This window comes from Leiobunum rupestre, chromosome 5, assembly GCF_980474605.1.
Source record: "Leiobunum rupestre chromosome 5, qqLeiRupe1.1.hap1, whole genome shotgun sequence".
NCBI classification, from domain to species: Eukaryota; Metazoa; Arthropoda; class Arachnida; order Opiliones; family Sclerosomatidae; genus Leiobunum; species Leiobunum rupestre.
Window position 1 is genome coordinate 53,171,782 of NC_143388.1, and position 13,354 is coordinate 53,185,135.

A 13,354-nucleotide genomic window follows, 5' to 3' on the forward strand; every position below is an offset into this window, starting at 1 on the left:
AAAAGAACATTTGAATATTTAATGAACCAAATTCCACAAACATTCAAAATTGATATTAACAAATTACTTCGTCCCAAAAGCACTTAAAAAGACCAAAACAACCGTTGGGCTGGAAATGACTACTCAGTACTAAGTCTGGTATTCGCCCAGAAGGCCTATAGAACCAAGCACCGCGTTTGTTATGGTAATAAAGCTTAGTTTCCCCTTAAAGTTGGTATCCTCTTAATTTTTCACGTTTAACCATCATGTAGTACAAAAAGCTCTAACTCAAGTAGATTTTTCTCTACTTTGCCGACAGATAATTATTTAAAAATAACCAAAAATCTACTAAGCACCAGAACTTGAAAAAGCTTTGAATGAAAGGTTTTATTTAAATTACACAACGCGATTTGCTTAGTGCTAAATATTAACATTTAACAGCAATATTATTTAAGAATAATTATTAGACAGTTTAATGGATATATTTTACTAAAACCGGAATAAATAAAATCGCATCTGTTTGAATAGTGCTCCAACATATCTATGTCCAATTATAATAACAAGTACTTCCTAAATACAAGTTTAATTTTGGTGTTATCTTCTGGCTGCTAAATATTTCCTTTGTCTTTGTTGCGGGACGTAGCTCGGGTTAGAATTAAAATTAACATTAACCCTTTTTGGGAGAGCTTATTTTCGGCGAACACTAACCCTAACACCCGACTGAAAAAGCGTTAGAGTTCTAAAATATCTATCTACTCAGGACCGACTAAAATTATTCGCGAACGAACGGAATTTACTTATTGTTGAGAATAAAACGATGAAGTTAAAAACTGAACAACAACTTTTATATACAATTACAAATTTACAAAGATTTGCTCGTATGGAACTTAACTAATACTCTCTTTTGGAGACGCCTAAAAATTTGGTCATTTACGAGACCCCACGATGAACGAAAAGAACATGAATAATGTGGGAGCCTGGAGTTTTTATAGGCTCGCTTACAATTATACAAAAGAAATGTATTTTCTAGAAGAGGCCTGGCAGGATATTGGCCGGAAACAAGCTCCGGCCGTCCTCCTAAACCCCTTCTCCAAGCGAGTTACAATTTTACTGGTCCCCTCGAACGGACCGGAAACAAGCCAATATTTTTATTTTATTTAGGTAACCGCGAAATATACACCAAAATTTTAAACTAAGTTTTAAATACATTTTGTGGATTAACTAAATTACTGACTACGTTATTCAAGATTTATTACTCTAAACTTTTAACACTTTAATAAAATTTAATTGAAACAAATAAAAATGGCGACTTCTGGCGAAAGTTTCAACAGTCTTATTGGTTGCCTACAACGTTTTCGTTATAGAAATATTATTGCTAATATTTGCGAAATGTACAAAATTTTAATCTCAAGAAAGATATAATTTAAAGTTTTTATCATAATATTGTATTTTTCAAATAAAATTATGACAATAAATTCCTTTTAAAAGCTTTGCTAACCTTCTTACATAGTCCACTTGCCACAAATCGTCCAATACTGAAATTTAAAAAGGTTATCAATGGCTTAATGCAAGTAAAAGATAAATTTCAAACATTCGCGTAACTGCCGAAATTCAATAAGTGTGCGTTGTTTTCCTGCTAAAAGATTTGTCAAAGTAGTGAATTTGTGCTCTCAACCCGAAATTCTGAACGTGACACAAGTCAATTATATTTCGAAGGTAAGTTAACAGAAGAAAAGAAGCAACGAAAGCTTTTGTTGATGGTAAAATTAGGGTGTGACTAAAACGCAGTTGAGTCTGGACAGTCTGGACTGCAGTGTATGGTAGGAATCTACTTCCCTACTAAAGGTAAAATTACTATGTCACGGGGACAAGTTCACATATGCTAAACGGTTTCCAATATTCTGGACGAAGTGACTAAAATGCAGTGATGCAGTAGTCTGGACAAATATTATTTTTCAATTCTAGTCTGGACGAAGTGACTAAAATGCAGTGAAGCATTAGTCTGGACATACATTATTTTTCAAATGTAGTCTGTACGAAGTGACTAAAATGCAGTGATGCAGTAGTCTGGACATATTTTTTTTTCAAATCTAGTCTGGACGAAGTGACTAAAATGCAGTGATGCAGTAGTCTGGGCAAATATTATTTTTCAAATCTAGTCTGGACGAAGTGACTAAAATGCAGTGATGCAGTAGTCTGGACATATATTATTTATCAAATCTAGTCTGGACGAAGTGGCTATTATTATTATTTCGTAGCCAATTAATATTAATGTTATATTAGATCGTATTCTATCTAAACACGTTTTAACGATAAATATGAGAACCAAATAACACGGTAAATTTCTAAATGCATGATGTTGCAAAGCTGAACACCACTATCGCCTAAACATGATCGTTTTTAAACATGATACATATTTTGTTGCATTATGGTGTTTAAGAAACTCAAGTATCTAAACACCTTTTTTCTGTGTAGTAAATGATTCCGCATCACAGTTGCGATAAGTTCGAGTTAGCAGGAAATTGGTGAGTTTGATCCGTTTCGGCGCCCGGCGAATGCAGAGTATGAGATCATGGTCCGATAAACCAATCGGAATAAAGGAACTGAAACAGATCCCGTTAGGATGACTTCCATAAATATGGCCAATAAGAGACGCATTGGTCAGAGTGATGCGAATCGCTTGATTTATGAGTTGAGAGAGACCAGAAGTAGCCATTTTGAGGTGCTTTCCTCTAGCATCAAGAGTACGTAGAAGATTGTAATGCCTAAATTTTAATTTTTGGAATATATTGCTCTTTTGTTAAGTTTTCTTAGTAACAATTATCTCTTTCACGCTTCTCTCCCCTTAAGTTTAGTTTAAAATATCTTTCCTGAGTTTGAATGCTGGCCGTTCGCTCTGACGATTGTATATTCTCAGTGTTGAAGATAAGAAACGTTATCGGCTTTTTACGTTTCGTTTTTTTAACAGGTTAAAATGTTAAATGTAAATAAGATATTCTTTTTTAATTATTGCTAATCTTGTTTACTATTTTTTAACCTTATATATATATCCGCTCAACAGCGTTTATAGTCGCATTATATTTTGTCATTCCATCTTGTACAGTATTCACTCTTAATATGTTATAATTAATAAACGTTTGTTATTTTAATTAATGTATTATGACTCGTTGCTAGTTTCGTCAGTTTAGTGTAGTGTAGGCTTTGCTGTTAACATTGGTGATTCAAAACTCCAATAGGTTATGGGCCCAGCACGCTTCCACTGTGCCACAGCAACACTGATGAACAAGTCTACTGCTTGCAGAATCCGGTATCCTGTACCCAGTTACCATCACAGTAATCCGTATCTTTGTCAACAGTTCCCGAAAGCCACCATGGATAGTCTACTTCGCCAAGACGTTGAAAAGCTGTCTGGTCCGGAGAACTGGAGGAGTAGGAAACGACAAATAGTCGACATCCTCACCGTACGAGACGTTGACGAGATATTGACTGGTGAATGGGTTGAACCCACGGGGCCGTTATTATCAGCAACAGCAGAAGAGAAGTCGGAATACACCTTAAACAAGAAACAATACCGAGTGGCATTCAGTACAGTCCGGGGTATCATCTGGTCAGCCTTGTCCAAGAAGGTCCAAAACATGATTACCAATTGCGAGACACCAAAGAAGATGTGGGACAAACTACTTGATATTTTCGAGCAGAAGTCGTCCAACCGTCTGCGTAAGGTTCTGGCGCAACTTATGCGAACTACGAAGTCACTAGACGTTGACATGGCCACCCACATTGCCCAGATGTATTCTTTCTGGACAGACATCTTGTCAACGGCACAGACAGAGAAGAACGTTACATTCGACGACTGCATCTTCGAGTCTCTACCTCAGGTTGAGTATCGAGAATTCGGTATGCTCTGGGACACTCTGCCAACCGAAAAACAGATGGTTGCAGAGTTGGAACGTTTATTGATTGGCCGTGCAACTCGAGAAGGTGACTCTTTCAGAGATTCCTCAGGTCTGATGGCGAAACGCAATGCCGGAAGTCATCACGGTCACTCATCAAACGAGACGAAAGGTATAAGACGTAAGCCAAAATGCACCAATTTCCGAAAGTTTGGTCACATAGCAGAAGACTGTCGGGGACAAAGGAAAACTCCTAGAAGGACCAGCGTTGACGAAAGTAATCGCACCAGCATTGGGGGTCTGATTGCAGCAAACGGTCTCGTTGCTTGCTCATCGTCTGAAGCAGCATAGTACTTTGACTCGGGTGCTACACAGCATATCACGAACGATGCCACAAAGTTCCTAAACTTCCGCAAGTTCGCTACTCCAGCGACTCTTCAGATTGGAAACCAGATGCAGATGACAGCGGATGGTGAAGGAGACATAAGGATTCAGTTCCGGATCGGAAAGAAACTCTATCAAGAGGTAGTCTACAATGTCTGGCTCATCCGTGACTTTGCCTGTAATGTTTTCTCGCTAAAAAGCGCAATGAAGAGAAACAAGAATCTGGAGTTCAAGGTCACAGCAAATTCTTGCGGTCTCTATGAAGTTGTCGGAGGCAAAAGGAACCTTTGTGTACCTGGCAAGGTCGAGAGTCTGTATCGTCTGGATATCAAAGTCGAGCAGCCTTCATGCTCCACTCACATCGCAGCAGATCCGAAAAATGACTGGAAAGCCGATCTCCAAGTCTGGCATGAACGCATGGGTCAACGGCATGTAGCAGCGACGTTACGGAGACTCGGATACGAAGTTCTAAATCAGACGTCTGACAAGCTCTGTGAAGGGTGCATCTACGGCAAGATGACTAGGCACAGTTTCGGCACTCGTTTGGAGAAGGCTACGAAACCAGGTGAAAGGATCCATTCAGATCTTTGGGGACCATCACCGACTCCGTCCTTGAAGGGGAAGAAATACTACCTCCTATTCAAAGACGAGTATTCCAGCGTTCGAGTCGTATTTTTCTTAACGAAGAAATCCGAAGTTGTCAACTGTTTCAAAGAATTCCTTGCCTTTTGCCGAACCCGCAATCACACAGTACAAGAGCTGGTCACGGGCAATGGGACTGAATATGTCAATGAAGAGTTTCGTCAATGGACGTCTCAAGAAGGGTTACATCACCGCAAGTCCATGCCATACACGCCCGAACTGAACGGGGTCGCTGAACGAGAAAATCGAACGATCATGGAGTCTGTAAGGGCCATGTTGCATTCCAGATCGGACTTACCACCGAAACTCTGGGCTGAAGCGGTGAACACGGCCGTCTATATCCTGAACCGAACAGTACCTACATGCATTGCTGGGAAGACGCCATTCGAATTGTGGACAGGGAAGACAGCATCTGCGTGTCTTTGGCACTGAGTGCTTTGTCCACATAACAAAAGAGAAGCGAAAGAAGCCGTCTCGGAAGGCGTATAAAGGTTTCCTGGTTGGCTATGAAGACAATGCAGACGGTTATCGAGTTTATGTTCCAGAGCTGGACGACGTACTAAGATCTCGAGATGTCAAATTCAATACCGAGACGTGCGTTCCGGATTCCTGGATTCCTGTCTCCGGGGAGTCCTCCAGCCAGGGCGAGCAATTTACCGACGATTTCGTTTGCTAAAACCGGCCTACCAGAGCCACCAACTCATCAAAAGACGGACCAACCAGAGCCACTAATGAACCATCGGGTATGCCATCCAGAGCTGCCGACTACTCAAACGACGAGACAACCAAATCCGTCGAAGCGTCGGAAGACGTGGCTATCAGACACAATGAGGCAACAGTCTCTGACGAAATGTCAGACAACCGCTCTGAGAAGAGTGGTCCGGTACTCAGAAATCGTTCAACGCTCAAAAGAGTTCAGCAATGCCATACCGGTCATTCAGTAAATAAAGCTTTCCTGATCGGTGATACTCTATCACAGACTGCAAGATAAGCTCGTTCATGCAGCGAATCCATAGTATGGCAGAAGGCAATGTCAGATGAGCTTTCAGCAATGAAGAAACACGATGTCTACGAGATGGTCGATCCTCCACCTGGTCGGAAAATCGTCGGAAATCGTTGGATTTTTCGTACGAAGAATGATGAAGATGGTACTGCCGTCAAATATAAATCCCGGCTCGTTGCAATAGGCTACACGCAACGAGAAGGTATCAACTACGAAGAAACTTTCGCTTCGAGACGTTACGAATTTTTCTGTCTGGTCGCCAAAAAAAATCTTTATCTCAGACAATTTGACGTAAAGACCGCATTTCTTCATGGAAAACTATTCGAAGGTTTCGACGATGGTAGCGGACGAGTCTGGAAGTTACGGAAAAGTCTTTACGGTCTCAAGCAATCTCCACGATGCTGGAACGAGCGAATTGGCAAGTTCCTACGTAACCATGGATTCAAAAGCGCTGATGGAGATCGATGCTTATATATCCTGTCAACCAACGACGTTTTCTTGGTCCTTATCCTCTACGTTGATGATGGTCTGATCGCTGGATGTACAATCGAAGCGGTAGACGAGTTCCTCCTAAATTTCAGTGACGAATTCGAAATCCTCACAGGAAGAGCGTCAACTTACCTTGGCCTGAAAATCGATACGTTGAAAGACGGATCCATATTTCTACACCAGAGCGCCTATGTCGAAAAAGTCTTAGAGAGGTTCAACATGCAAGACTGCAAACCCGTAAAAACTCCCACCGGCAGTTCAGACACGACCGATCAGAGTCAAGAGAGTTTCGAGTCAACAACCATGTATGCCTCAGCCATTGGAAGTCTCAGATACGCAGCCACAGGAACACGACCTGACATAGAATACGCTGTAAATCAAGCACCTCAAGCCATGGCCAATTCCACAGTCGCTGACTGGAACTGGGTTAAAAGAATATTTCGATATCTCAGAGGCACCACAACACTTGGTCTCCTATTCAAGGCAGGCGACACCATGACGACCAACCCTTACAGCGACGCTGACTATGCTGGCTGCGAAAAGACGAGACGTTCAACGTCTGGAGTACTATGCCTAATCGGTACAACTCCAGTCATTTGGGCGAGCAGAAAGCAACAATCCGTTGCCCTATCAACCACAGAGGCCGAGCTGGTAGCTGCCACCGACGCAGTGAAGGATGTCGTCTGGATTGAACGGGTTAAATCATTCCTGGGTGTCGGAGACGATAATGTCCCGACACTACGACTCGACAACGCAGGAGCCATCAAACTCAAAAAAAACCCAGAGTTTCATCGCCGAACGAAACACATTAGTATTCGTCAATACTACGTTCGTGAACTGGTTGAAGAGGGCATTATCAACATCATGTATGTCCCAAGTGAAGAACAACTAGCGGACATCTTCACCAAGTCTCTGTCCGCAGAAGTCTTCATTCATCTTCATCAAAAACTCAACCTACGTTACCATGAAAAAGTCTTCATCGAGGGCGAGTGTTGAAGATAAGAAACGATATCGGCTTTTTACGTTTCGTTTTTTTAACAGGTTCAAATGTTAAATGTTAATAAGATATTCTTTTTTAATTATTGCTAATCTTGTTTACTATTTTTTAACCTTATATATATATATATATATATATATATCCGCTCAACAGCGTTTTTTGTCGCATTATATTCTGTCATTCCATCTTGTACAGTATTAACTCTTAATATGTTTTAATTAATAAACGTTTGTTATTTTAATTAATGTATTATGACTCATTGCTAGTTTCGTCAGTTTAGTGTAGTGTAGGCTTTGCTGTTATCATTGCTGATTAAAAACTCCAATAGAGGTCTGCGAAGGTGCCCCCAGGCGCTCTAGCAGAGTCGTTTCTAAATTGGTTTAGAAGACTAGTGCGCATAGTCTCTATTCCCCGACCTCGTTTTTGTCCTTGGTCCGATAGTCCTTCCCGTTCCCAAATGTTAGTCCCATAAATTTCCTTTGTTTCATTATTCATTTCGAACTCTTATTCCAAGAATTGAGAATTGCCATAAAAACAGTAATGTGTGCATCGGTATCGATGTTTTCATGTTAAATTATTTTTTTGTATATTATTTTTAAAAATATAATATGCCAGAGTTTAAGTGGTTATTTATGGTCTCTGACCTTGGATCTTGCGCGTTGTGTGCGGGACTTAACGACTTCCAGCGAAAGTGTCCCGACCTCTGACCCTGGGGGATAATCAAGACTAAGTGCCCCTTTGGTCCTTAGACTTGGTACTTCCCACCTCGGCCTATTGGGCAATTTAAATATGAATGCCAAAAGGTTATTTGGTCCAAGTGACACGTACGATATCTAACCCGGATGAAATAGGTCACGGCCACCTTTCGATTAAAACCAAAAGTCAGTGGTTTAGAGAACCAGAACGAAAATTAGAAATAGAAGCAGAAGAAGTTGGAGTTTCTCTCTCTCTCCTAGCTCTCGGTCCAAGAGAGACCGAGCAACCGCTCCAAAATCACGTTAAAAAAAGACATCGAAGTGTTCACCGGTGCTTCTCGGTAGCAGTTCCTCGACACCAACTCTAACTTTGTGCGGTCTGCGATAACAGGAGCCGACGATCCTCCCTTTCGACGGGCTACGTCGTTGGACGATGCCTTTTATTTCACATGAGTATAATTTTAGCTCATAATGGCGATTAATCGCTACTTCCGCGTGTACCACAAACTATGGTTAGTGGTGTGCAATCGGGTTATTAGCCGATAATACGGCACCCAAAAACTTCGAATGGCCTTCGGGCGTAGAACATTGTTAGTGTTGTTTTAGTATTTATGATATTTTATTATTTTGTTGAAGTTACCATTTTTATATGCCTCTGGCATCTAGGAGCAACAAAAACAAGGAAAACGTAGCTAGCCTTTAAACACGCTAACGAAGGGTTGCCTACGAATATAATTGGACGAACGTCACGAGGCTTAACGCTGAACGTTTAACGGGTGGGGGGGAGACAGTTTCCGAATTTTCCCCTTCCGACGGCAGCAGGCGCTAAAGCGTCTAGCCAATGAAAAACGTACACAAGAAAATCCACGACTTTTGACGGGTTGCGTTCTCCTTGTGTAGGGTCATGTGTTTGTTGCTCCTGGCTGGCATTAACCCAATGGGTTAATTTGTTATGTACTTGAGTGTATGACTTTTTCACGGACTTTGCGCCATTTCTGTTTTTTTTTTATGAAATTTATTTCTGGAGTCCACTATTAAATTTTACCTATGGCAATTATCAATTTAAATTTTTATTTCCTTAGTAACTAAGCCGAAACACATCCCTAAGATTTTTGAGCCAAGCAAAAGTTACTATCCCGCTAACCCCAATAGTGTCAGTTATGCGAGTACCCGGAGCTACAATAAATTGTTAATGACATAAAAATCCTGTTACAAAATCCGCATTGAAATCTAACAATATTAAATCCCCTTCTTTTTAATATAATATATGATCTACTAGAGCACCAGGCTCAGTTACGAAATCTGGAGGGATATAAACTGTAAAAATGTTTACGGAGTGAGTGCACGTTTGAGAGAGTTTGAAAGTCAAAATCTCAATATTATTCGTTTAATGTTCACTGACAGAGTTCAAATGCAAAATGTTTTTATAATAGAAAGCCACACCACCACTTCGTCTTCCAGTTCTATCACGGCGGAGTAGTTCATTACCTGGAATATGCACTACAAAATTTGGCACTGTATCATCTACCCACGATTCGGTAATACCGAAAATATCAATATCCTAATCAAGTAGCACTTGATGGAGAGAAAGTAATTGGGCACGAAGAGAACGTACATTCAAGTAAGCGAATACTAGGTCACGTGGAAGTAATCTTGGTTGAGGTGATGAACATAAAGACGATGATGATAGTAGCGAAGGATATTGTGAGATGGCAGTTGGCGGCGAACGGGTAGTAAGCGTGGAACGGGTAGTTGAAAAGGTAACAAATTTATAAATAGCGAACTCCGCGAGCCGGTTATTGACCGAAACGCGTGGATAATTAGTTTTTTGGTTGAAGTTGCGAACGATATATTCCACCTGTGGGTTAAGGCAATGTCGTAGAAAGGTCTACAGGCAAAGTCGACAAAGGCCTGTTAATGAATTTCGATGGCATTTGAAAATAAAAAGGTTGCGACAAAGTAGTAGGATTTACACCCATATTCATCCGACCCCAATTTGGAGACTGATTTAGATCACCTATCATCTTCCGATACTTCTCCAGTTGTTTCGGTCTTCGATCTATTTTGGCCGAAAGAAGGTAATCCGAATTCTAACGCCTTTGTTTAACTAAAGCTAAGAACGCTTTTTTTCTGCGAGATCGTTTGGAAAATAACTTTAATAGGCCTTGGACGGGCGTTGGTTAAAGGAGGACGTCCTAAACGAAAATGGTGTTGTCGCTAAAGCCCTGCTGGCTGTTATTAGCTCTTCCAATACACCACGTTCAGCTTCGGGTAACAGATCCTCGGGTAATCCAAATGGAATAGCATTAAAACGCCTATTATTTTGAGAAAGATCGTCTTTATTAGCATATGTCGCACCTTCCACCGAAGATGGATTTTTAGTTTCACCCAGTTTTGTTGTCAGCGAGCTTAACAGAACAATTTCCATCACCTTAACTCAAAGCGGTTGGAATGGCACTTAACTGATCAGAGAAAGCTTTGATAGAATTTTTTGTCAACTCCGTATGGTTAGAGAAAGCACCGAAGAGGTCATTTTGAGCTTGCGACAACGTTTCATATGTCAACGAGAGGTTACTTTCTAGCTCTATGCCGGTCAATTTTATCTTCTAGTTAGTAAATTAATTTCAAAAGTGTCACGGAGTTTAGATTGTACCGTCGGATTGCATTCGGAACAGAACCAGTGAAACTTCCCGTCGCGAACAATGGACTCATAAAACACCGCCGAGACATTAACACACGATATGTGAAACATCAATCCAAAATCCCCACATTCAAGGTTATTGTCATTGTCCACTAAGAGATCGCCGCCAGTGATGCATTGAGAAGAAGTTTCGTGATGTCCTGATCACGTAGTTCCAGCTCAATATTAATAGTTGTTGACGAGTCCTCGATCCGAGAGTCACTATACCGCGCATTATTAGAGGCTAGTGTCTGGGGAAACAATGTTTTTTGTTTTATCATTGAACCGATTTGAACGTAGAACCTTTGTACGCTGTACATCCGACGGTAGCTAAGAGCTTGCTTCACTTTGTCGACATCGCAGTTTAGGTAATTCAGCCAACTTTTGAGACATCTTTACGCGGGTTCAAAAATATGCTGCACGAATTTAGTCTTCAAAGTTGTCACGCGTGCTATAATAACCATTTTAAAAACGTCCGAAGCCTTGTTAGGTTTAACTATTGTAATTATAAACTTTCAAATCAATAAATAACCACTTCAGCGAAATAAAACTACCATTAAATCTGAAACCCAGCTCTTAAATCATCAAACTATATAAAAAATAAAGGTTAAGTAGCTAAAAACTCTCTTATTCATCCTAAGAAGCTGCACCGAAAATTTGTAACAAACCAAATTCCCGGCAAACTATTTCAATATCTGATCACGGTAGTAATTTTCAAACTGATCGGAAAATATTTGCTCAAACAAAATTTATTCGGAAATGTCTTTTGATAACATTCTAAGTTAGTTTTCTGACGTAAATATTTTTAATGCAAAGAGTTCTAAAGAATACTTGGTAGTCATCATATCTGGAGATATTCATGTTTTATATTGAAGCTCGTAGAATCAGATATAAATATTATTTTCTCCCATTATTCGATTTCCCATGTTCAGATACTGATTTCAAATTGTGAAGTAACAGAAAGTGCCCACCTATTGTTTTTAGGTTAAATTTCAATTGATATTTAAAATAATTGGTTTTAAATGAGTTTCAAATTTCTTTATTAAATTAGTATGATGGATTTTAAAACGTATAATATTACTTACTGTTTCATTCGCTCCTTAAGGGCTTTTGCATTTTCAGAAACAACGACTTCGGTTGACCCCATAACGGTACTCTGGGTGTCTAAAAGTATTCGCGTGAAATGTTTTTATTTAATTGAAAATATTATTTTTAAATTATTTTTGTGCTAACTTGAAGCCTATATATTCATTTATAAAATAATGCTTCTTTAGCTCTTTCACTGCAAATTTGTTAACCTAGAATTATACTAAAAGGTATGATAATTAATATTTGTCCAGACTACTGCATAACTGCATTTAAGTCACTTCGTCAAGACTAGATATGAAAAATAAAATATGTCCAGACTACTGCATCACTGCATTTTAGTCACTTCGTCCCGACTAGATTTGAAAAATAAAATATGTCCAGACTACTGCATCACTGCATTTTAGTCACTTCGTCCCGACTAGATTTGAAAAATAATATATGTCCAGACTACTGCATCACTGCATTTTAGTCACTTCGTCCAGACTAGATTTGAAAAATAATATTTGCCCAGACTACTGCATCACTGCATTTTTGTCACTTGGTCCAGACTAGATTTGAAAAATAATATATGTCCAGACTACTGCTTCACTGCATTTTAGTCACTTCGTCCAGACTAGATTTGAAAAATAATATTTGCCCAGACTACTGCATCACTGCATTTTAGTAACTTCGTCCAGACTAGATTGAAAAAATAATATACAGGGTCTTTTTTTTGCTCGGAAAAGTGTTTTTTTTTCAAAAACTATTTATAGTACCGATTTCAAATTTGGAAGGTCAATTCTCTATACCGGGGAACATCAGTTTGAGAAATTTGAGCGTTTTCGGTAATGTTTTTCACCAATTTTGAAAAATTATTTTTCGACCACTAGGTGCGAGATAAAAAATTTCTATTATAAAGTTGTAGGCCGTCATCGAAAACCCTTAAAAATTGTTCACTCGACGAAAAACAATTTATTTATCAGTGAAAATTCGAGCTTGAAAAATTTACAAGTTGGTGAAGCCAAATTACGATTGTTTGAAACGATAATTGAAACCGAATTACCTAATCCAGTTGAAACTTTGGTTAAAAAAACGACCGGATTTAAACACGAGGCTATAGGTCAATCCTAAACATGCATTGGGTATTTAAAGGAAAACTTTGGGAGATTATTATCAGTGTTTGATAATATTTCGAACAATGCCTCGTTATTCAGTAGCTGAGCGTACCGAGATAGTTGCCATTTATTATGGAGAAGCAGCGCAAAACCTTAGAAGAGTGACTGAAATCTTCGCAGAAAGACATCCAAATGGAGCACCATCTGTAAATACAGTAAGACGAGCAATTCACGATTTCAATCAATTTGGTCACTTGCAACCTAGGTTTCGCGGATTGGGTCAACCGGATTTAGACTTCGAGAACAATGTACTCGCGTACTTTGTGGCATATCCTCGTCACAGTTGCGCTAACGCCGCTGCTGATTTGGGTTGTTCTGCAAATCGTGTGTGGAAAATTCTTCGTAAGAA